The sequence below is a fragment of the Drosophila sulfurigaster genome, chromosome X (genome assembly GCF_023558435.1).
Source record: "Drosophila sulfurigaster albostrigata strain 15112-1811.04 chromosome X, ASM2355843v2, whole genome shotgun sequence".
Classification (NCBI taxonomy): domain Eukaryota; kingdom Metazoa; phylum Arthropoda; class Insecta; order Diptera; family Drosophilidae; genus Drosophila; species Drosophila sulfurigaster.
This window is the reverse complement of record NC_084885.1, coordinates 20,438,703-20,465,171: the sequence shown is the minus strand read 5'-3', so window position 1 is coordinate 20,465,171 and position 26,469 is coordinate 20,438,703. Positions and strand designations below refer to the sequence as shown.

The 26,469-nt window shown below is 33.3% G+C and overlaps 1 protein-coding gene across 1 annotated transcript in view; it reads left to right on the top strand.

Moving 5' to 3' along the window:
- Nucleotides 1-26,469, top strand: part of LOC133847085 (allatostatin-A receptor) — a 148,234-nt gene that overhangs the window by 42,874 nt on the left and 78,891 nt on the right.

The following is a 26,469-nucleotide window of genomic DNA, read 5'->3' as shown; positions in this document are numbered from 1 at the left end:
CTTTCACAATTTTTTTAATTTAAATGCAAAGGTAGATTTCAACTTTTGCATAGTACTTTGAAGATAAAATAAAGAAGTACATTTTGACTTAGTATTTTTTTTTATTTTTAATATCTAAAGTTATATTAACAAGGTTTAATATTTAAAGAAATTTAGAAATATAGAAGAGTGCAGTTCAATTTGGTCTTCTCTACTTTAGATTAGTCCAGCGATAAAAAAAACAATTTAAGAAAAATAATATAATATTTGTAGTGCAAACTTTAATTGTTATCAAGTCGCACGTAAATTATTTCATTGATAAATTTCGCTGTCGTATCAAGCACACAAATTTTCGTGTGTGAGCTCTCATTCAAGTTGTTGATAAATAGGAGAATTTCACAATTTGAATGGAAATAACAATGAGTTCTGGAAAAATTGGTTTGTGGAACATCATAGAATTTTCATTTGGCAAAGTTTGGTGAAATTTTGAAATTCGTTGGGAATGCATTGCTTATCAATTAAAGTAACGTAGGCATAGAAAACAGTGATAATGAAGGTTGAAAGTAATGCTTTTTAGTTTGATAATTGATAAGGTTATCGCCCTTGCTTTTCGCGTATTTAAATCTATGTCAATGTTTACTTCAATAGCTGTAATAAGTAATTAAAAGTTAATTTGTTATCGATAACTCGCTTTAAAGTGATATTTGAGCTGTATCGTTTGCTGGAGAGATTACACCGATTCTGTCTGCCTGTCTGTCCGTCCGTCCATATGAAAACCTAGATGTCAGAGACTATAAGAAATAGATATATATGTTTTTTTTCGATAGTTTTTATGTTTCTTGACAATTTGATTGCGATCAAATAAAAATTGAATAAGTTAACATAGATAAGAAATAGTTTTGTATGGGAAAAACACCCACTTACTACGGGTCTTAGTTGCTTAGGCTGACAATCCGATATATGTATTTTACACTATAGTATATTTTTAATGTAGTATACATATATTTTTTTATTGTATATATTTTTAGTATTTTTGCGGTCATGTTATTTTTTGGTATTTGGTATATTTAAAGGTTAATACCACACTGTTTTGCTTTAATTCACAATGGGAGATACTCGCTATTTCAGAGTCTGGAGTTTTCTTGCTTGGTTTTTTTTTTTTGGCATTTCATTTTACAATAACCATTTTTAAGTATTTTAACACAATTTAAGTGGCTTTTGCACTATTTATAGTTTGCTGAAGAGCATATAAAATGCAAGAACAAAAACTTTTCCAATTTAATAATTCATTTTACAATAAGTTTGTCAAGTAAATGTTCAAAATTCAAAGTTTTCGAATACCACTTCTGTTGAAATATATGAAGATTATGTTCAATGAGTACTTAAAATATTTATTTTTATTTAAAAATTTGCTATAATTTAATGTCTGCTTTGGCCTTTGTTCTTTTTGCATCGCATTGTTTCGATTTTCGAGAACTTTTTTTTTTTGCAGTTTTGTGAATTCTTTGGGTGTTGCCATGTCAATGGCCTCGGTGATGGCGCGTGATGTGATGTGCCAGAGAGTTGCCAACTTTTCGCGTTCCCCCCCTCTCTCTCTTTCGCTCCTTTTCTCTCTCTAATCTAGCACTTTCTGATCCCCACAATTTGCTTAGCCACCCGCTGCTTGGGATTTGGCCAAATCACTTGCAATTTGACTAGACGTTGTCGCGACGTTTTTTTTTTTTTGCTTCTGCTTTTGTTTTAACTTCATTTTTTTTCTGGGAATGTTGGGGTCACTCTTGCTGTATGTATTTAAAAGTTTTTAATTCAGCTTTCCAGCTGTGGGCGTGGCCCACTCTGACACTTTGCTTATTTATTTAGCTATCGCGCCTTGTTCTGAAAAATTACATTGTTCATTGTTTATTGTTGTTGCTGTTGCTGGCAAACTACGCGTGAAAACGTTGGTCAGGAGATTTGGGTTTGCTGTCTTAAGATGCAGTACAAAACATGTAGAATAACGACTAAGAAATACCCTAAAGCATAGCTTTAACAGAATGGGAATTTCTTAACTCAAATGATTAAAGAGAAAGTTTAGACTGATATGTGGAAATCCATCAAAAGAAAAATGCATGATTTATGTTTGGTACTTTTGCAGATAAAATGCAAAAGTACAGCAAAATAAATGTATTAACTCAACTTTACGCTCTTTGATAGATCGTATTTCGTGGGACTCCTCGAGGGTATCTTTTAGTGAAATAGCCTTGAGATAAGCATTCGTATGGCAGCGCTTTCATATTTCTTCATTTTTATTATTATCATTTTGCACATTTTTCATTTGTTTACGTGTCAGCCGCTTCTCATGCTTCCTTTTCAAGCACCTACTTTTTGTTGCTGGGCTCAGTTTACTTTTTGCATTTGGCCTAAGGAAAGTTTTCTGTATGCTGTCTGTCTGACTGTCTGTCGTTTGTTCTTTGTTAAAATTGTATTTGAAACTTTCGCTTAAGTGGCAAATGCTTTTTTGTCAGCGTCCTTTCTCACCTATTGTTTTTACGCACTGTACGGAGGCGGAGGCGTGGGCGGAAAAGTTGTAGGTGTGGCTATGTGGCATAGGCACGTGCCATAAGCCATTTGTCAACAGCAACCTGATTGGATTCCATGACTAAGCGCGGTTGCCAAGCCTCGCTACTCTCGACTCTCTACTTTTCTTGTAGTTGTGCTTCTTCTTCTTCTTCGTCTTCTTCCCCTTCTTCTTCTCGTTTTGCTTTCAAAACGCTTAAAAGCAAAATCTAATCACACTTGGTTAACGTTTGGCGTTTGGCCAATTTGCCTTGTGGTTGGGCTCAGAATTAAAGCAAGGCTTTTTCTTTACCCCGCCTTCTAAATGAAAATGGGCATTTCAATAATAATTGCACTCGCCTCAAGAGTTTCGTTTCTAGATCTCGCGACAACAACTTTTGCCTTTTAATGTGGCATCATTCTGCTGCCAAATAATAATTGTTGTAATATTATTTTCCTTCATTTAGTTACCTTCTTTTGTGCACTCAATCAAATCCGGCTACAAATTGTGTTCACAGTTCATTTCAATCGATTTTCGCCAATTATTTGCTATAAATCAACGTCGAAGTTTAATCCATTAAGTGGATCAATTTTGTTTAATTTTTTATGAACGTTATTAATTTACTTTATTTTATCCTTTCTTTTGAATTTGATTTCATAATTTCTTAGTACCTAATTGCATTAACGATTTGTTGTTAAAGTAATTTATTCATGCATTTATTATTAACTATTTTTAATTAACATTGTGTAAATCAAGCAAAATTTTGAGTATATAAATATGAAATATCAAAATTAAATCTGATATTTTTGAAATCATAAAAAAGGAAGCGCTTTTATTCAATTCATTTAGAAACATTAATATAAAATAACATCTTAAATATTTTGGATTATAATAGAAAAAAATGTTAAGGGAAGAACTGTTAAAAGTTAAATATTGAGTACTACATTTGAAATACTAAATATGCCATAAAAACTAAATACATTTATTAATATACAATATATAAATTGAATAACAGATAAATAAAAACTCAAATACCAAATGTGAAAGGAAGATTGTGAATAATATAAATATTCTACAAATGTTTTTTTTATTGAATTGATTAAACGTTTATTAAATGCATTTAAAAATCAAAAAGTGTTGTTTTTAGAATATTTTTATTAGTTAGTTTTAACTTTAATGTGAATAACATTTGCTAACAAGAGTAAGATAGTTTTTTCTATTTAAAACTTATAATATAAACAAGCGATTGAATTGAAGAACATTTAGAATTGAAATCCTAAATACTAAAAGTAAAATGAAGTATCCAACAAATTTAAGAATTCTAGAGGTGTTTTATTTAAGTGAATTCATTGAAAATTTGTTAAAAGCATATAAGTCGTAAACTATTTTAATTACCTTTCTTGGTTATAATTCCAATCAAAAGGAAGTTAGTTTTCTTATTTAAAAGTCTTTGTGATGTAAGTTGTAAAAGCTGAATGTGAAGCCAGAAATGTTGAAATTTAATACTGCAAGAAGTAGATGAGAGTATATACTATATAGTATAGTAAAATATTTGAATAAATCGCTTTTACCTTTCGCTGCCCAACAATTGGGCGTAATAACAAAACATTATATTATAAGAGAGTTTTGCTGGTGCAGGAAATTCAAGTATGATTTACAGTGAGTAAAATAACGGTAACAATAACCGTAACAATGGCAAGAACAAGAGCAAGAACAAAGGTGCAGAGGAAGAGGGAAAAACCAACCCACGCACAGTCAAGAGCCGGAGCCAGAGAGCTTGGGCATTGAAAACTCGAATGTGGTAAACAAACTGTGAGAATCATTTCCATTTAGTTTTCCCCACGTCTATCTCTGTGAGTGTGTGTACACAACACTGTTGTGTGTGTGTGGTGGGTGTATGTGTGTATTTATGTGTGTAGTTGCCATGTTTTTAATCCACTTGAAGGCACTTAAGTCAGATCACTGCCCAGCATAAATGCGCCAAGTGAAGTTGTCTTTACAGCTTGTACGTTACGTGTGTGTATTAAAATTCATATTTCCACAAAATACTACTGAACGAGAAAGAGAGAGAGCGAGGAGAGAGTGGAGAGTGAGAGAGAGAGAGAACAAACGTTAAACTAATAACAATACAATGCCAGTTCTTTCGAGTCTCTGTGTCAACACCCTGTGGGCGAAAGTGAGACACTTTTTTTTTTGCATTTTTATTTATTTCTCTTCTCTACTTTTCTACTACGTTTTTTTCGTTTTTCTTTTCTTTTGGTTGCCCTTGGTTATTCACAACTAAATAAATATGAAAGGAGAAAGCAGATTTTTCATGCTTCGCGCCCATTTACTGTTCATATTGACACAGCAAAAGGTTTTTTATGCCCCAGCTACAACAAGTGGAAAATGTTTCGAGCAATATGCAATAAGTGTGTTACCCCACTTTGAGTGCATCAATTGACTCGACAAAATACACAACTAGAAAATCGCAACACTTTTTCACATTTCCATTATTATTTATTTGCGAAAATGTATTTTCTATGTGATGATTTAAGATTGCTTTAATAATAAAGTATTTGCAATTCGAAAGTGATTTTTAATGACTCACGATTTGTGAGTAAGAAGCCATATAATAGAATTTCCGTTTTTGTATTTAATTTATCAATTTTACACACTATCAAGTACTAGATGAAGTTCGAAGTTCTGTTTCCGCATACTTTGTCTTAACTAACTTAAGAATCAACGCACAGAAAACCAAGCTCAAAACTGATACTGATTAGAAACGTTTTCAAAGTTATAATTTTTAATAGAGAACTTTAAGCATATTGAATGGCTTTTAAATTTAATAAAATAATAAACATAACTTCTTATTTAAAAAGGTTTATTGAAGTTATAATTTTCTTATAGCAACATTTGAGCTAATTTTCATATATTTTTAGTGACTTTTTTTTTATTTCTAAATGATCGCAAGCTGATTTTGGCATAAACAAAAACTTATGTTTTCTGAAAATAAAAATAAAATAAAATAAAAATTGTAGAAGTAATTTGAGAAATACTTTTGTATGGTAAAAAAAACTTTTAGTTGCTTTGACTGACAATTAGGTATATTTTCCACTCTATAGTATATTTTTAATGTATAAAAGAAATTAACGTTTATTAGAACTAATTTGGAATAGAAACATTTAGTTGAATACGATTACTGCAATATTATATGAATGACTTGCTTTATTTATAATTAATCCCAAACTGATTAACTGCGCATGTGTTATTGCAATTATCAAATTAGGCAAACAAATTTGGCAGTAAAGTGAAGTTGAGTAATATTCACACTTGATGAAAATCCTTCACGCCCAGCAGCAGCTGCTGAATGAAGCTTATGAATATATATAGAAGAGTGTGTGGTTGTGTGTGTGTGTGTGTGCTCGTAAATGCGTGTTTGCGCAAACTATAACAAGAACAATAATAACAACAATGAGTTTTGTTGCTGGCGAATACATGGCGTATGCGCAACGTATTAGACTTGCCACACGCAGTTTGCTGACTAAGCGAAAAACTTCCGTCTTAGATTACCCCGAGACCACTAACTGGGGGCAGCTGTGCGTTGATCGAAGACAGAAGCCAGCATCCAGTAGGCAGTAGGCAGAAGGCAGTAGGCAGAAGGGTTGCCTTCAGGGTTGCGAGAGCGGCGAGGGAGCGGAAAGATGAACAAAATGGCGGCGCACGTTCGACGCTTCACTTAATTAAGCGCCTTTTTGTCTGTTTTGTCTGTTGTAAGTTGATAATTGAGGTTTTGCCGGTTTCCAGTAAAAGTTAATGCCCTCCTCCTCCCACCCACGAAAAAACCCAAATTAGAAAAGTGGCACAACAAAGGCGCCCACGGCATCCAGCCAAAAAAGGAAAAAAAAAAATAGAAAAGAAAAGAAGAATGGGAGCCATTGTACGAAGCAACAGCAATGGCAGCCCCATTGGCATTGCCTGTGCCAAATAAAAGGCTAGCGAGAAACCCAAAAAGAAACAAAACACACACAAAAAAAAAAAAAAAAAAGAGCATCATTTAACAGGCCGAAATAAGCGCAATGATAACTTAAGTATATTCGAAAAAAAACGAAAAAAAAAATAGAGACCACCGAACAAAAGTGAATCGAAAACAAAAGAAAATGTGCCAAACATCAGCAAATAGGCGAAATTGGCGAGAAACAAAACAAATAATTTCAGCTGGATGTAAATGAAAGTCACAAACCGAATCCAAAACTGAATGTCATTCCAAAATACAGAGAAACAAGCATGATGCCGGACTTGAGGAGCTCTTAAGGGCAGTTAGGACAATCATATTGCCGCTGAGCGGTCATTAAAAAACGTTGAAATCTCTTAACAATATTAGTTGAACAATTTCAGTTGTGCTGCGCACCTAATTCGCTTAACGAAGTTAAGACGAGAATGTTTCAACTGGCAACATATTTAATAGAGACGTTTCAACATTTATTTTTTATATAGGCAATTTAAATGCCTATAATTACGTGCTAAGATTAAAAATGGCATTTTTCTCTTAAATTATAGTCAATTTGTAAAAGTGTTTTAAAGTTACCAATTAAACAATTTTCTTAGTTTTCCTGTATATTTTATTTTATGATTTTAAAAGGTAACAATTTATTATCGTTACTGTTTGTTCTTAACACATTTCATTTATAATATTTGCAATAATTTTATTATTGTTTTTGTTTATGTTAAATATTATTAAGCCACATTTCGTAGATTTAAATTCTGTCTCGTTTTGATATAATTTGAGTATTGAATTAATTTAATATTATTTGCAAATTGAATTTAAAATGCATTTAAAATTATTTCTAAAGCTCATTTCATAGATTTAAATTTTCTAATGTTGTTTTGAGCTTATAAATGAATCGAACGAGTTGAATACACTTTACAAATAGAATTTCAAATGATCTTTCTTGAATGTTTCATACAATAAATTGCGATTAACCGTTTGCTACATAGTTTGCTTTACCTTTAAGCCACAATTGTGATAGTACTGTGAGAATTGTTGCCGACACTTTGAGCACTATTAAATTGTGGTTTAAATGCAAAATGCGATTTAATCTAATGTTTATATGCCATGGCATAGCAATGAGCAACAGCATGTGCTCAAATTGTAGTCACAAATTGTTCACGTACTAGAAGCAGATGTTGGGCTCCCAAATAAAAAAAAAAGAAAGGGATTGCTGGAGAGGTATTGTGTATAAATAAGGCTTGAAAAAGTGGCAACAAAATGTTTGCATTGTGGTCACAAGGGAATAGCAGACAAAAAAAAAACCGAAAAAAATGTGAAAAAAATGAATTAAATCTCAGTCCAAAAGACGCGAGTGGAACTAGTTCTACTCGTATAAATGGCACATACTATCTTTGTGTGTGTGTGTGTGTGTGTGTCCACTTACACACACATACATATAGAGTTCGCAGTTTACTGAGGGCAAATTACTCTATTGTTGCGGCAGGCACCATAAAAACATAATCCACATAAAGCTTTTAACACACTTACTTACAAACACTCTCGCCCACGCGCAAACACACACACACACACACACACCAACACACACACACACACACACACACCAACGCTCACACTCACTCGAAAAGGGAATTCACTGTTGTTGTTATGTAACAATGACTGACGCTTAAGCTGCTGTGTCATTGCGTATCCGCCGTGTTAGCCACTGACCAACCGCTTAGCAGCAATAGCTGTAGCTATAGCTGCAACAGTCTTTGCCTCTCGCTTTGGCCATCTGTTCTAACAACTAACAACCCCAGTCGCTTATATAATTTCAACAGCCACAAGACTTACCTTCATCTACTTTTAACCTTTCTTTGGCCAGGCAGAGCAATGAGGAATTTAAAATACTAAACCAAATATGAATAATTTAAAAACTAGCACTTCATTGAAATTGAAAATTGTATAAGAATGAGAGGAAATAAACTTTTTTTCTATTAATCGAATAAGGCAGCTGCTTGTAGAATTATTGAGAATTTTAACAAAAATTGTTACTAAGAATTATGATAGATATAAATATTTATAATGGAATAATAAAACTTCTGATACAAATTTCTATTGCAAATATTTACATTAGAGTTTCAAAAGTTTAACTAATAATTGTCACAGAAAAATAATCAAATATAAAACAATAAATTGATATGCATGTACATTTCTAAATTCAATATCGAAGCTCTTGAGAATGGTTTTTTTATATAACTTTCAGTATTTATCCGATCGCCAAAATGTCTGTACCAAAATTCGAAATTCTAGCTTCACTCTCGCCAAATTAATATATATAAAACGAAGAAGTCTAAAATAATAGAAATCAATTTCGCAATAATCCATTTGTAATTTATACTTTTTACATTATTTATTGTTTTATTGACGTGTCAAAATCAAGCTTAAAGCAAACGAAAAGTAGGCAAAAAGTATTGTGGCATATCTATGGATGCTAGTTGAAAAGCAATTTCGTTATCGTTGTTGAATAAAATTTAAAACTTTCAGTTTCATTTATTTTTAATCCAATAAAAATCAGTAGAAAAAAGCAATGCGTGCTGGACTAAGAAAGTTTCGGATAGGTGAGTTTTTTTTTGTTTCTGTGAGGATGCCACAAATCCATCCGCATGTGTGAAGGGAGAGAGGATGGGAGGGAAGGGGAGGGGAACGAAGTGAGGCAGATTATTGAGTGTCAAAGTCTTTGATTGAGATACGTGTTGATGGGCTGCCAAAAGCAAAAGCAAAACCAAAACCAAAACAGCTGGAGAGCTGATGTTGTCTCTGTTGACTGGTTGGCATCGTGTGCGTCATTGATAAAATGCGCAATTTTCGCTTTTTTTTTTTTGTTTTGTTAACAAATATTTGCAAGACACTTTAATTTACCACACCTTTTCACCGCACACACATGCAGAAGAAGTTAACAACAACACGAACGAAAACGAGAAAGAGAAAGAGAACAAAAAAAAAAAAACAGAAAATTGTGCCTGGAAACTGTTGACAACTAAATAATTTTTGGGTTCTAACATTTTAGAGAGACAGAAGAGAATGGCATGAGTTTTTTCATGCTTCGTGCGCCGTGAAACGAGATACGACACACACACACACAGACACACATAAGTTGCTTGTTACTTACGCCATGTGTGTAGAAAACGAAACAACTTGAATGAAGATGAGTTTGTGTGTGTGTGGATGTGCATGAGAGAAGAGGGCGGTGGCAGGGTAAAAGTTACTCGGATGACACAGAACCAAACAGCCATTAAATATACGAGACCCACATTCAACACACACAAACTCAGAGGCTAAAACACCCACACATACACACACACACCGACACACGCACACATACAAAGTGAAACACCTTGTTGATTGTTGGAACCACAAAACGCCACTCTTGAGTCAAAGTCAGAGTCAGAGTCAGAATAGTGTCTAAAAGGACGACGATTGTTTATAGCAGAGCATACACAGGTAGTAAGCATAGACCGGTAGCTAAATATTTGTAAGCACTGTACGAACATACACCACTTCCTTCTCTCTTTCTCTGTGTTGCTTTCAATTTGCCAATGTTGTTCAAAATTTGCTTGATTACAGTTTGCCTTTTGATTTTTCTGTGGCTTGCTTTGATGCCACGCTACACAGCAACCTACCCTGTAGAAGTAGCAGCAAAATAGTAAGAGATAAAACAGGTTATCTTTAAATAAGAGATAAATAAAATTAAGGCATCCCTATTTTAAATAATAAACAAATTATAATGTTGTATGAAACACATTTCATAGATTTAAATTCTCTAAACCTTATTTTATAATTAGTTCGAGCAAGTCTAATACTATTTTTATAAGTGGAATTCCAATGCATTTATCATAGATTTTAATTTTCCCACTTTATATTATAGGTATTAATAATAAATCGAATTGTTTTTACTTTGAAATAACTTAAAGTTTTCCTAGTAACGTTTAACTCTTTACAAATATTTACAGAAATATGACATTTTCGATTTGATTCAATAAATATGAAAAGTTTTTGATGAGAAAATATTTTAAAAACAGGTGTTTAAATAATGTGCAATCACTTTAATTTCATTGTTATGTCGCCATTAAAGAACAAGCCAATGGCTTCTTAAATTTCAATTATAAGCTAAGCAAAGTAAATAATTAGATAAATAAAGAAGTAATTAGAATTAAATGCAAATATGAATAGGGAACTCAATCAATAAATTAAAGAAATAATAAAATAACAAAGGGAATAACGCAATAAAAATATAAAGAAATGAAGGAATAAATAAAAAATAAATAATGTAATACTAAAATAAAGATATAATAAAATTAATAATTAAGACGCAAGTGAATATTCTTAAGTAAAAATAAAAATTGTATGACAATTACACAGAGTATGTTGCAACTGCAACGCATTCTCAAACTAAGAAAGTATTTCTTCTGCTTTCTTGTTTGTGTTTTTTTGCTGTCTTCACTCTGTTGTTGGTCTCAGTGCAATGTCAACAAGATTGCAAATTGTTATATTTGCTTGTCTTGTTGCTATTTTGACATTTGCGTGTTGGCGTCAATTTAGAGAACGTCAACTTATTATGTAAACTGCAGGCGATTTTATTAGCCACGTCTACGTCTGCAGCTGATAGATGTTGAAGGCAGAAGCAGAAGCAGAAACGAGATGTATACACAAATGTTGTTTGGCATTATACGAATCGAATTTATTGTGATTTTTATGGGTTCAATAAATACAAACAAAAAGAGAAAGAAAGTGAAAAAAAAGTAGCAGGAAGTGTATCGCCTATGACATTCATTGAATGAGAGAAAAAGCTTTTAAAAACGGGAGCAAAGGTTGTCGGCTTTTTACATGCGACACTCACTCGAACACTCACTTGTGCACTCGCACACTTGTATTCACACACACACACACACACACACACACACGCACACCCAGTTGCTGTTGGCACCCCTTTGCTCAGTTGTCAAGCGAAGTGAATTTAAGTGACAGCTGTCTGTGTGAGAAGTGCCAACCTGAGCGCTTGCTTTAGCTTACCTGCTTCCTTGCTTGCTTGCTGGCTGTCATCAAAGCTCTTGCTCGCTAGCTAGTCAGGTGTCTACATCTTCCGGCCTCTGCTTCAGCCTCTCATTATACCCACTACCCAACGGATAAAAGGGTATTATAAACCGAATGTAACAGGCAGAAGGAGGCATCTTCGTCCCATTAAGTATATATGTATATATTGTCATATCCGTTTGTCTGTCTATCTGAATACTGATATACTAAAAATAGCCCTTGGCATATTTTAGTATTTTTCGGTATATTTTTATAAAGTAATTTCATTAAAATTGGTAACTATTTTGAGTTACTAAAAAACAACCTTTAGTATATTCTCATATTTTCGGCACATTAATTCGGTATATTTAGAATAAGTAGTTTCATTGAAACTAGTTCTATATCGATATACTAAAAACAGCCTTTGGCGTATTTCAGTATTTTTCGTTTTTAATTCGGTATATTTTGAATAAATAGTTTCATTAAAACTAGTTCAATATCGAGATACTAAAAATAGTCGTCGGTATATTTCAGTATTTTTTGCGGTATATTAATTCAATATATTTTTAGAATGTGATTTGATTGAAACTAGTTTTATATCGATATACTGAAAACAGTCGTCGGTATATTTTAGTATTTTTGCGGTATATTAATTTGGTATATTTTTAAAATGTGGTTTCATTAAAACTCAATATATTAAAAACAGCCTTCGGTAAAACATTATAGTATTTTTTCGGTATACTAATCTGCTATGTTTTAAGAATAATACTGCAATGTTTTGCTTTTTGCTTTTATTCAAAATGGGTGGCAGGTATCTCACAGTCGAGCACACTCGACTGTGGCTTTCTTTAGTTGTTTTCATTCACAACACTTTGCGTGCACGTTCCTTTTACTTTTGCTTATTGTGTTGCCTCGACCTGGCTTCGCATCTTTCTTTCTCCGTCTCTCACTCACTCTTGGCGCGTGTGCAAGTCAAATTATGTGGAAATGAATTATTGCGCGCACGCTGCGACCAAAATGGCAACGATCTCTGCACAACACACAACACAGAACGCACAGAGAAAACCCTTCGAGTAGTCACAGCGCGGAGTTGTAACCCAAAAAGCACAGCAGGACTCGGCACTTGGACTCATTAGTTGGCATCAGCGAAAAACAAAAAGCCAACAGCCAAGCCAAGCCAAAAGCCAAATGTGTGTGTGTTGTTATTAATATTTGTGCGCAATTCGCTTTCGCTTTTGCTGTTGCTATTGCTGTTGCTTTTGCTTTTACCTCCCCCCCATTTTCTTTTTTCCCGTCAATTTGTTATGGATTAGCTTCAAATGACTTTTTCCGCCCAGTCCATAGTTCATCCATCAACTCCTTCTCCTCCTCTGCCTCCTGCCTTCTGCTATCGCATGCACATTGCGCATACGCCGCGTGGCATTCTGATTTATATGCCCAATTAATAGCTCGATTTGCAAAAGCCCAGCCCATTGTAATATTGTTTAACGGCCAAATGATTTCCACGGCACAGTAAGCCAGTCAGCAAATGAATGCTTTCGATTCAAATTTCAGTTTCAATTTCAGTTTCAGTTGCTCTGTTCATAAACCTTTCATATGCACAGCAAAAATGCAAATTTGTGAAAGCATCAAGTTCATGCATGCACAAATTGGAAAATGCCGAATATCTTTTCTATGGTTGTTCTCTTATTTTTCCCCTTTTTTTGTTCTCATTTTTCCCCCCAATACGTAAGAGTGTGGCGTCAACTATTTATTAGTGAGATTTATTTCACACTCTGTAGATACTCTCCGTAAAAGTATTATGCAAAATTTTGGGTCAATTAAAAATTTCGATTTCGGATTCAAAGTGTTGCATAAAATGTGTTAAGATAGTTAAAGCACATATTTAATAATTTATATTTAATAAACATTTGTCAAATTCCAATCAAAATTGTTGTTTGCATTTCTTTATTTAAGCTTTTTTGACGTTCTGAACTTTTCATCATTTTATTATATTTCATTTGCCATGTGACTGTAAAAACTTTATTCAAGATATTTATTTTTTGCTTGAGTTGAGATCGTTAATCGAATTATTTTGTATTTCATACATATTTTCTAGAATAGTTTTCTTAAATTCTATGATAATTGTTGAGTGTATTTTTTCACTATTTTTTTTTTTAAATTTTGAACTTTTTTTGTTCTATTTAATTTGCCATGTGACTGTGAAAACCTAATTCAAGATTCTTTCTTAAGTTGTTTAGTTGTAATTAATAAACATTGTTGTGTGCATTTAAAATACAAATCTTTTGAGCATTATATATCTTTATCTTTTTTAACATTTTATTTTCAATTTGTCTCTGAAATCTCCTTTTAAAATACGATGTCTATTTTTTAGAGACTAAATTAAATACAGAAGGAACCCTCTAGTGATAGAGTATAGTTTTAAAATCGAAATTCAGGCAGCACTGCATAAAAATAGTTTGAAATGAGCTCGAGAGTTGCTGGTTGTGCGCTGAGCTCGAAAAAAAAAGCGGTAGAGGGGCATATAAAATCTGGTAGTAAAGTGTGCAAAAGTACGCGTCCGGCAAAGTTTTGTTTTGGGCTCTGTTCGGAATTTTGCAGTTGGTTTTCCAACCGTTCAGCAAAGTGGGGCAATAGTTTGTTTTGGGGCAAATCAGTAGCTGCAGTCGGGGATTTTGATGGCCAACGAAATGGAAAACAGCAGTGGGTGAAAACAATAAAGCCGTATGCTATACTACTTAAAAGGGTTCACACAGACGCGTATTGATTATTTAAACGAACGAGTTTTTCGAGCAAACAGTTGAAAGCGAACAAAAGGTGCGAACTGTGTGCTATGTATTTGTTTTGGACTTTGCAACCTTGTCTTACAGCTTCTTTGAATATATTTACTTTATCATTCCTGATTACTGTCTTACTTACTACTTATTTCCTATTTGCTGTTTGCTGTTTGCCTGTCTGCTATTTGCTTTGACTTTTGTAATCAGTTGAACGAGCAACGAACAGCTGGATGGCAAAAAAGATTCGGGCCAGCTCTTCAGCTCAGTTCAGTTCGGTTCAGTGGCATTTCTCATCCATAATACGTAAATCTCAGTGCCAAGTTGCCAAAGTTGCCGCCAAATCTTGTTACGCTCAATTGACGCCAGCCACAACAAGTTGCATTAACAATTGCGAATGCGAATAAGCGAATGACTGTGAATACGAGTGTGAAGCATGATAAAAAAAAAATACGAGAGAAAATATATACACACAAATGTTTCACTGAGCCATGGACTTTCTGCTTTTATTTTGCTCAGTCAAAATAAAAAATATTATATAGAATTATGTGACTTTAAGATATGCCACTCTGCTGTAAGACACAAAGTGCAGAGTCACGTAGCTGTAAAGTTTAAATTAATATGATTCCATATGCAAAAATGTGCAAGATGTGAATGTGAATAGAGTGAAGAGAGAGAGAGAGAGAGAGAAGAAGTCTGTATGAAGTATGATATGCCACTATTTTCATTATAAATATTATAAATATGATATGCAACTATTTTTGTTAAAGAAATTCATATAAAAGACTTTCCAAAAATAGCTACCATTAATTTAGCTGAATTTTGCGATGCCACTCTCTATGTCATTCTCTAATTTGACAGCTGCAGCAAAGTAAAATCTTTTTATTTAAAATAGCATATTTCAAAGTGGATCATAGTAAATTTATTTTTATACCCGCTTCCCACAGGGTAGAAGGGCATTATGGTTATAATATATCTTTTAGTTCTATGGTATATTTTGGATGTAATCGTATATAGATATACCAAATAAAGTCTTCGGTATATTTTAGGACTTTCAGTATATTAATTTGGTGTAATAATTTAATAAAAATGAATTTAAATGTAATATTAAATAGATATTCCAAATATAGTCTATAACATTATAGTCTATAATATTAGTATTTTTGCAGTATCAAATTAATATGGTATATTTGAAAAATAATACCGCACTGCTTTGCTTGTAGATCACACTTGAGTGAAGCTTACATTGTTGCATTTAAATTAGAATATTTCGAAGTGGATCATAGTGAACTTTTTTATACCCGCTACCCGTAGAGTAGAAGGGTATTATAACTTTGGTATATTTTGTAGTGTATGATATATTTAGAGTGTTATAGTAGATCGATATACTAAATACAGCATTCGGTATTTTTTAATTTTTCGAGTATATTTTGGTATATTTTGATTGTAATGTCAGATCGATATACCAAATATAGGCTTCGGTATATTTTAGTACATTCCTCAGTACATTTATTTGGTACATTTTAAGAATAATAATGCAATATTTTGCTTTCTTACTTGTTGTTATTTATTTTTGCTTTATTTCATACCATATTCAACTTAAAGTGGGGAGAGTATTTTAAAATGTATATTCCATCGGATGCAGTTGGCGAATGCGAAAAAAGCAGATAGACGGACAGACAGACAGGGAAAGGGATGCACAGATGCACTGATGTGCTGTGATGGTCGTCATTACAGTTAAATGCTTTCTGCTGCTTTTCCGCTGAAGTATTCGCGACTTCTGTTGGAAGTCAAGAAAGTGGCTGCATTCCGTTGTTGCAAGACATGAATGCGAACGCGAACGTGAACGTGAATGAGAACGCCATGGCGAATGCGAATGTCTGCGAGAACGACAATGTGACTGTTGAATGCGCTCAATAAAATTCAAGACCTGGGGATTTACAGTGCGATATAAACTAAATAAAACAAAGTGGACATCGGGCATGACAAAAATGTAGAAAACGGGAAACAACAAATGTTGCAACTTTGGAGTTTTCAGTTTTGTTGACCATGCAATTACATACATTGTATTTTTAAGAATACACAATATATCATAATGTATAAGTGATCAGTAAAAACTACATATTAACGAATTGGCTTGGCAAATTATTAACTAAAATTTTAACCCATATACAAGGAATGAAATAATTGAACAGATGGCATCTTAGGTCAATTCGAAGTTAGAGATTTTGATACAAATATTCGTTATTTATAGTCGCTTCTTTTAAGTTTAATTAACCATCTTTTTACGGTTTCAATCGCTTCGTGATTCATCAAATTAATAAAATGAAACATCAACAACATTCCTAAGATGTAGTCTCATTATTACATTCGCTAATTCCATAGTTTTTCATACCATTATAAAAACAGTATTTTAATGCATATTAATTATAAAGCAAAGTAGGTGCAACCATTTTATTACGCTTATTACAAAGCATAACTATTATTTACCAACTTAGTGGTTTTCTCGTTGCATGCTAAAAATGAACTATCATTAGTTTATATTTCTATGATTTTTATCTTTGCGCTGCTAGCGTAATGAAAAAAGTGGAAACAAAAGCACGTTAATATGTGTGCGATATTAGAAATACTAAAGCAGCGATAAATTCTATTTACTGCTTAGAAAACTATCTACTCAAATTTTCATTTTATCATACTTTGCTTTGTTTTTATTGTGTTGCCTTATAAGAAATAAGATTTTTAAAGCTTAGAAAATATCAATTTGTGTGCTATCACAAATACTTAAAATTATAAAGCTTAATCAATCATAAATTCTCTTCACTGAAACTATTATTTGAATTTTTGATTCATTCATGAATTAAAGCTGGCAGCCAATTTCTTAAATTATACTTCAATCATACCCTTTTGAGCTATGAATCGACAGGGTATTTTAACCTTTAGATACCTTTGCTTTTGTTTTCGTGCCATGTAAGAAATGAAGTTTATAAATCATCAGATTAAAATGAGCAAGGGCAACGCGCATTTATTGGCATTAACCCGACGACGTCGAAGTCGCAGTCGACGTCGAAGTCGCTGCTCGTTAATCTTAGTTAGCCACTGGCTGGCTACACAAAGTAGAAGAAGAAGAAGACGAAGATGAGGACGAAGGAACTTGCTTGCAACACATTCAGTGTCAATTCTTCATCCTCACCATCTCACTTGAGATTTTCACAACTTTACACAATTTTAATTCCTTTTAATTTGTATCTTAGCACGGCGAGTCCTTAACGTGAGCTAAGTATCCGAATTCCTTTCATTTACCATTTTATGGAGGGGCAAATTAAGAGTGTAGTCGAGCTCTCTTTACAAATTCGCTTGTTGTCTGTAAATATCGTAAAAATACACAGTAAATACTCGATAAACTTGAAACGAATTTCAAGTCATTTACTTCTTGTTCGCTTTATGGACTTTCACTAATGCTCACAATTAAATTGATTTGCTATATATGTTTATCTGTTTTTATTTCTGTTTTTGAAATATGTATGTTCAATTTGTAAAAAAGATTTTGTGAAGAGAGCAGAAAATATTTTAATTTTTTATACATTTATAATTTGCATTTGAAAAGTGAATGAATAATATTTTAAATATAGAAGAAGGGAATCAGAAAAGTGAGCAGAAAATCATTTAAATGTAATCAAATTTCAAGTTTATATTTAGGAATGAATTTTTAAAATTTTAAAATGAAAAGATAAATTTGAAACATAACTAAAGTTTGAATTTGAGTTTAAGAAGTAATCAGATAATGAATTTAAAAATTGAAATTTGAGAATTAATTTATAGTGGCATATTGCAAAGTGGATTGTAGTGAAATCTTTTTTATACGTTGGTATATTTTGAATGTTATAGTATATCGATATACCAAATATACCCATTATCATATTTTTTAATTTTTAGTATGTTAACTTAGTATATTTATCTTTACTTTATAAGTACATAGTAAACGTAAATTATTATGAAAGTTAATAGATAATATTTTAAATATTACCAAAGTTTAAAAGTAAAATTTAATAAGTAAGCAGATAATATTTGAAGTAGTACTCAATTTCAAAATTTTCTTATTTATGCATTTAATTTATTGGATCTTTTTTAATTTCCATGCTTCTCAATACATGTTCACTACACAGAAAGAAGGAAATGTTTCGCCCTTTCTAGCTGTTGTGTGTATGTGTATGTGTTTGTGTGTATGTTTCGGTTTCAGGGGCAAGATTTATGTGCAGTCAACTTAAAGCGGACCCCAAACAAATAGATACAATGGACAAGCTGATGGCCAGTCTCAATTTGTATCCATGTATTCGTATCTTGGCTTGTGTATCTGCAGCTTCAACTGTAGTTGTAATTGTATCTGTTGGCGGAGACAGAGAGGGAGAGAGGGAGAAGTGGAAAATTGTTGTGCGGTCCACAAAATTTGTACGCGTCAGCATATTTAATTTAATCGCTCTGCCAGAGGGAGTCAGAGAGAGAGAGAGAGAGAGAGAGAGAGGGAATTGTCACCCCAGGTTCTGTCTAAAGCTGAAACATAAACCATTTCCATTGGCGACATTTGGCTAGAATGGGAATAAGATCCAGTGACAGTTGTGTGTGTGAGTGTGTGTGTGTGTGTTCGCTGATTATGTTTTGTTTGGTATTGTTGTTATTGCTTGTGTTGGTTATCATTGAATTGCTTTTGCCACACAAATATTATGATTACTGGAATGAGGCACATTAGTTGCTCTCTCACATTTGCCACACATTTCGGCGAGTGGCATCCAATTGTTGTAATGGATGTAGACTCAACTCAACTCAACGCAACTCAACTCGATTCAACTCGACACGATGCGAAAATGTTTGCACGCTTTTTGATAGACAGTTTCAGTTGTGAACTGTAACAGTGGCAACTTCGTTCGTTCGTCTCGTCGTCTCGTGAAAGTGATTGAAAGGCCACCGACAGACTTTTGGCTGAGCAACATCAATTGATTAGCTACTTACTTACTTGCATTTGATTGATGACAACTCCCATTGAACACGTGCGACGATAATTCCCAACTCTCTCTCTCTTTCTGTCTCTCTCTCATTTTATGTTCTCTATTTCTTTCTCTCTCTCTTTCTCTTCGTTGGTCACTTCTTGCACGGTTATCATCAATCACTCGCACTCGCTCACAATATTTAAACATATGTTCATTCAAAGATTTTTCTGCATCTGTACAAAAAATTTCTTTATCTTTCGTCTAAGATCGATTGACTATTTCAATTTTCAAATGCATTGCCATTTTTCCCAACGACTCGAATACTCGAAATCCACATTTAAGCTGGCTATTAAATTGCCATTGTAAATTGTCTGCTCGCCATTAGTTTTTCTTTCTGTCTTTTTTTTTTTTTAGCCATTTCAGGCAATTTGGGATTGCTTTGAGCCAGCGTCTTATCATGGCCAAAATATCAGTGTGAGAACAATTGCTTTCTTTTTTTGCGGCTGCCTTTGTAATTATTGTCGCCCTCAAGGATCGAAGTTTGTGTATGGCTTTTCTTGTCGTCCACTATTTTTATACCAAGAGATAATAGCTTTATAAAGATTACCAACTTTTATTGTATGAAGTGCAGATTAGCCCAAAATGTATCATTACGATATAGATTTAGATTTAATTTGAATATTAAATAATTATAAAAGACTGAAAAGAATAATTCGCAAATATTAAAATTATTAAAATTGAAATTTGATAAGCTATAAATTATACTAACATAATTTTCTTAAATTTAAATAAATAAAGTGTAGAAAAAACTATTAAGTTTTCTGTGAGATTCTGTATTTGAGATTGTAAAAAGTAAAAGTTTTTTTAAATTAGAAACGAAACAAAATAAACCTAAAATAAATCAATTTAATAAATCACTTTTAAATGACATATAATTCTCTTTTGAATAAGGATTTGTAAGCAATTTTTCTCTACAAATTTCTATATATGTATGATACAATTATAATTATTATTGTTTATTATTATTTTGATAATCATGATCAGCGTCAACTACCGAGACTATATCTACGATCTACATACCATATGTCCGTGTGTCTGTCTGTCTGACTTAAGCATTCTTAATTGTTTTAAATTTCTTTCGGTATTATTCAAAAAAGTGTTCTAATTATCAATATTATTGCAAGTACCAAATAGTTGCCTTTAACTTTATAAAGAAATATAATTACTTATTGGATATCTTTTGAATTGTCTGCTTCGTCTAAACTGTTTGTACGTGCTTTAGAAAACGCAATGCTGCCAAATTAGCTTTGTTTTCTTTTGCTTTCTTTGCCTCAACGGGATTTGTGTTTTATGATTATGGGTCGCATAAACACACACACACACACACATTCGCACCCGCACACTCACATGCAGTTTGCTGAAAGAGATTGTCTTCTGTCATGGCCATTTACATTTCATTTGCGCTAAAATTGAAGCCTTTCCTTCGACGAGGAGAAGGAGGAGGAGGAGGTGCGACGAGAACAGCTGTGTTAATCCGCCAGTCAAATTATATTCAATTGACGAAGCCATTGGCTTTGGCTTTCATCGATTGGATTTAAGCATTGTGGGATTCTACGAATACTACTCTCCCTCTCTTCCTCCCTCTCTCTATCTCTCTCGCTCAGCGATTGCTCATTTAATGCTGCTGCGGGGGGAGTGACATCAAACGGATTTTCGCACTATCATCAGAGACTGTCACCATCAGAGCATTCCATGAGCAGAGCAGCTCATTTATTCTCATCCAATCGCACCACTCGCCACTTGACTCAAGTGGCCCTTGGACAGTGTGTGGATGTGGCAAGCAGGCAAAAGTGGCATGCGTGTGTGTGTGTGTGGAGAAGTCAACCTTCATCCTCTTACTGTTATAATTTTTGGCCATTTTGCTGACGGCTGCTGGTTGTGTGTGTGCCTCATCAATGGGGCTTGCTATCATTTGGTTATTCAAATAAATTTGCTTCTTCACTTTCGAATATACTCAACACTCACACACACACACACACACACATGTCTGATGGAAATGTGCGCGCATAAAAGATAATGAAAGTGTTGGCCTGCCCCTTGGGAACTTTGTTGGATCGCAGTTCGCTCTGCGCCTGCAAGTATGCAATGAAATTTTGTTGCGTCAAACAGGTAGACTTTACTCATATGTGTGTGTGTGTGTGTGTGTGTGCTTGTGTGTGTGCATGAGATGGGCACTCTAATACATGAAATGAGCATCGCCAACCCAACTGGCAAGCTAATCAGCGTACAGCATACGGCATCAGTTCTTGCCAATCAAGATGTTTCAAATTAATTCACTGCACAGTGGGCCATAAAGCAAGAGATAATGCTCAAATCCCTGTAGAATAATATTGATATGAAGCTTTGGTATATAAATAATGTTTAAAATGTTGTTTGCATTTTTGTAAATTCAATACTTAATTACCATAAATGCAGATAAATGAAATTAATAATAAAACTTATTTTATTTTATTCAATATTTATTTCTTAAACAAATTTCATTTATTTTCATTTGAAACTTATTTTATTTTATTCAATATTTAATTCTTAAAAAAATGCTGATTTATTTTCATTTGAAATCATTTAATAGTACACATTTACATTTGCACATTTAGGCATTTTTTATTTATATTTACTACATTTTCGAATTTCTTTGATTTCATCATTTCGTACATAGTTTTTGATTAATATATTTCTATTTTTTATAAAAATATATTGCACGCAGTTTTCTAATACAAATTTAAATACATTTCAATACATTTTTGGGCGCTAATCAGCTCAGTTTTCTGTTTTGTACATATGTGCTTGAATTAACTACCAATAGCGTACTCTTGTATTTGGGCTCAACTATTTGGCAACAGTTGATCAAAAGCTCATCAAAAGTGTCTTAAACAAGCTAGGCGATTTTTATGAAACTCTACTGCATGACCACGCCCATTTATCACATCCGCCTTCACTAATAACTCGGTCCGCCGCTTAGTCAAGCCCTTATCAATAGGTTTAGTGCACATAAACTAAAATTTTTGGCATGCCATTTTTTTCATAGTCGATCGTTCACCAAACAAATATCTGCAAAATTCTTTAGCAATAGGAACAACTGTTGAGTAACAGTTGATCAAAAGTACCCTAAGCAATCTTTGTGAAGTTCGCCTGCCTTACCACGCCCACTTATCACATCCGCCTTCACTAATATCTCGGTCCGCCGCCTAGTCAGACCCACACACTGAATATGGTAGAGATATAGGCAAATTTTTGGCATCGACTTTTTTCAGTCACATATTCTAATCAATGAGCTTGCTTTGCTTTTATGTGTTTTTGTTCAACTGTTTAGTAAGAGTCACAACTGTTTAGCAACAGTTGACTAAAAGTACCTTAAGCCTTGACTGGATAATCTTGCTGAAGGTATTCTGCCCAACCACGCCCACTTATCACATCCTCCTTCACTAATAAGTCGGTCCGCCGCCTAGTTAAGCAGATACACATGCATTTGGCACACATATTTCAAAATTTTTGGCATGCCATTTTTACATATTATATGATCGATCGATCGTTAACCAAGCAATTTCTTGCCAATATGTTGAGATGCGGCTCAACAGTTGAGTAGCAGTTGAGAAGAAACAAGCAAATCTAATCGCCTGTCTAACCACGCCCACTTAGCTTATCCGCCCACACAAATATATTGGTCCGCTGTCTGACCAAACAATCGAACATCCAAATTTTACGCATTCAGTCAAAATTTTGGCAATGTTTTTTTAAATAAAATGATAATAAAACAAAATAAAACAAAAATAGCTTAAATATAATTTTCTAAAAAAAAAAAAATTAAATACTTTGCTGATACAAAATAATATTTTTACTACTACTACTAAATGTTTATTTTAATTATTATTCCTAAAAAGAATGAAAAGGAAATACAAAAATGAATAGTTTCACCTATTTTAGCATATTTTATTTAACATATGCTGCTGCACTTACATATAGTATTTATTTAATTTATACTAATTTGTATTACTTGATATACTTATGTATTTATATTATGAATTCATTCATCTTTTGGCTTGCATAATTTATACGAAAGTTTCGTCTTAAAGAAAATGTGAAAAAAATGCGTTTGTTGTGGCAGAGTAAACAAGATGCTGACCCAAACTTTCTGGCTTTTCAGCATAACTGTGAGATTCTTGTGCAAGAATTTCATATATTTCACATGAATTCACAACTCACATTTACTTACTTGTGTTTATTTTCAAATGTGTACTTATGTTTTCTCGAATTCTTTACCAACATTGCCAACGAAAAAAAAAATGAATTCCTCACAAAAATTATGCGCTGTAATGAAAATTTGCTGTTTCAGCCACAAAAGTTGTTGATCTTAAAGCAAGAAGAAATCTTGAAAAGTTTAAGCAATGTTTTTATTTTTAATATGAGCACATTATATGTGTGTATTTTAAGATATTTTTTAATGAAAACAATTTTTGCTTAATAAAAGAAATACTTCTTTTTGTAATTCGACTGATATTCTATCAAAGAACAAAACTTTTTCAAAGATCGAAGAAAAAAAACTATACTCTAAGCAAATTATTTGTATGTATTTAAAGTAATGTTTTTATCGAAGACGTAAACTTGCTTTTAAATGAAAAATTTAAGTAGTAATATTTTTTGAGTATAAGAAATTGCTTTTTATTTGTATTTTGAGTGATTTTTTATCAAACAAGAAAATCTTTACCAATATATATTTTTTAATACAAGACATTATTTGTGTGTAGTTCAAGTGATATTGTATTCATAGTGCAGCTTTCAAAATAAGTCACTGTCTTTGGCAATCGCAATCTAAGTGTGTTGCTTGTTTATGCAACTTGTGGGTGTGTGGCATGCTGCATGTTGCAAGCAATTTCAGTTGACGCATTTGGCGCTGCTTTGAAAGCGTAAAGATTTTGTTAAATAATTTGAATGTATCATCGCAATTTTCGGACTGCAAATCTTCTGTGATTGTCGTTGTTGTTGTTGTTGTTGCACCTATTCCCGGCTGTGACACAAAAACACGCAGCATGAGAAATGCGTGAGGTGGGGAGGGAGTGGTGGGGAAACTTTCATTTCATGTTGCGAACAAAAGCTGCAATTCCAATAAAGTCGCTCATCGCGCTGCATCAGGCGAAAAGTTTCTTGCTGTCAGGCTAACTCTGAATATGCATATGCCACAAAAGACTATCTCCACAATGCGAATGAGTGTATTTTTATTTGTGTGTGTGTGTGGGTGTTGCCTCACGAATGTCCACACACGCACACACACACACACACACACATGCGTTGTGGCCATAGTTATGTGGGAGCGCACAGCTCTTATCCAGAGACTCGCAGCGTTTTATTGTCCTGCGACGTACGTGTGCTCATATTTCACAGCTGCCACAGATTCGCCATTTCATTGCAATGCTCTGCTCCTCGTAACAAGACAATGACCAAGGGCCTCTGCTGTGGCTCCTGTGTCTCCTACACTCCACCTACACTCGCTCGCTATTTTAGGCCACTCATGGCAAACACACACACACACGCACACAAAGAGAGCTTTCTCCATTAGGCGTAACTATTTTTTTTTGTGCCCATTGTGCCAGACGCATAAATACTTGTACTTTGAGTGTTTGCCTGCCCCCTTTAAGCTGCCTCCAAACTCCACTTCTAACCCCTCCTCGATTTGAAGCTTCCGTTCACTGTTCGCGCTGTTGACTAATTAAAGTTTGTTGCCGCTAACGCCGCAAAAACGCGTTCGTTTGCGTCACACAAATGACGTTTTGCGGTTGCACTTGCAACTTCTTAATGAGCTGCACAAATGTTGCCATAGACACACACACACACACACCCGTACACTCGCACACATGGCGTATACGTACTTTGTTCTACTGCAGCCACAATGAATTCGCGCTCTTCAGGTGCGGTAACTGTGGCCTTAACACTCACTTTCATGGCAACTATGACATCCAAATAAAGCCATGATGTAATCCCATATAATGTGTGTACATGTCTGTGTGTGTGCATGTGTGTGTGTGTGTGTGTGTTTGACAGTGTGGTTGGCTAACAAACCACAAACAAATACGCAGCTTGCCATTAAGTACAATTGACAGTCGCTTATGCGCTGTGTGTGACCGCAACTCAAAAATAAAAAGGGACAAGAAAACGCTTTATTGTTAATTAAACAAGCGAACTTGAACTTGAAATTAAACTGCACTAGAAACATCGATATTGCAATCTATAAAGAAAGTAAGAAAGATTGAATAAATTCAGTGAAATAATTTCTGCTGTTATATAATATTTATAAAAATTGTTTTTTGTCCAACCATCTCAACCATTTGTCCACAATTGTCATTCAACTGATAAGATATTATATATGAAAAAAATAGCAGGGCTCATTGGCAAACTGGTATTTAATATTAAGTAGTTAGACAATTTACTTCTCTAAACAGGCAGATTGTAAATAAAGAAAAGAAAGAAAAATATAATGTTTCCTTGTAGTATATTTTTTGTAGAATTATGGTATAATTTTAATAGTGTTACAATAGTATTTGTATAGTATATTTTTTGTAGCAAAATACTGTTTACTTATAGTATTATACATTTATTAGTGTTTTAATAGTATTATAATATATTTTTATTACAGTATTTTTCAGTTTTTTTATTATATTTATTACATTAAATATTTATTTTATTGCTATTCATAGTAAATCTATGAACATTTTTGTAACTTATAAAATATATAAATTGTAATAAATAAACTACAACTTGTTCACAAAGTGTATTTTAAATTTCGACTCCTTTAAAGTGCAAAACTTCAGAATTCTTTAAAGTAATAATATAGAATATGGCACACAATCTATAGTCGCTGCAATGTTTATATCATTACTAAGAATGCCAAAGGAAAATATACATACAAGTATATAGAACTTTGCTGAGTTCGACTTTCAAACAGTTAGGATCAAGAAAAATATAAACAAATGTGAGTGAGTGAGCTTTGCTTTCTTGGAATTCAGTTAGCTAGCTGCTTCTAAGAAGTTAAGCAGACACTCGCATCGTAAGGAGATACCTGAAGCATGTGCAATTCACAATTGAGTTTGTTATTTTTGGTGCAAGAAT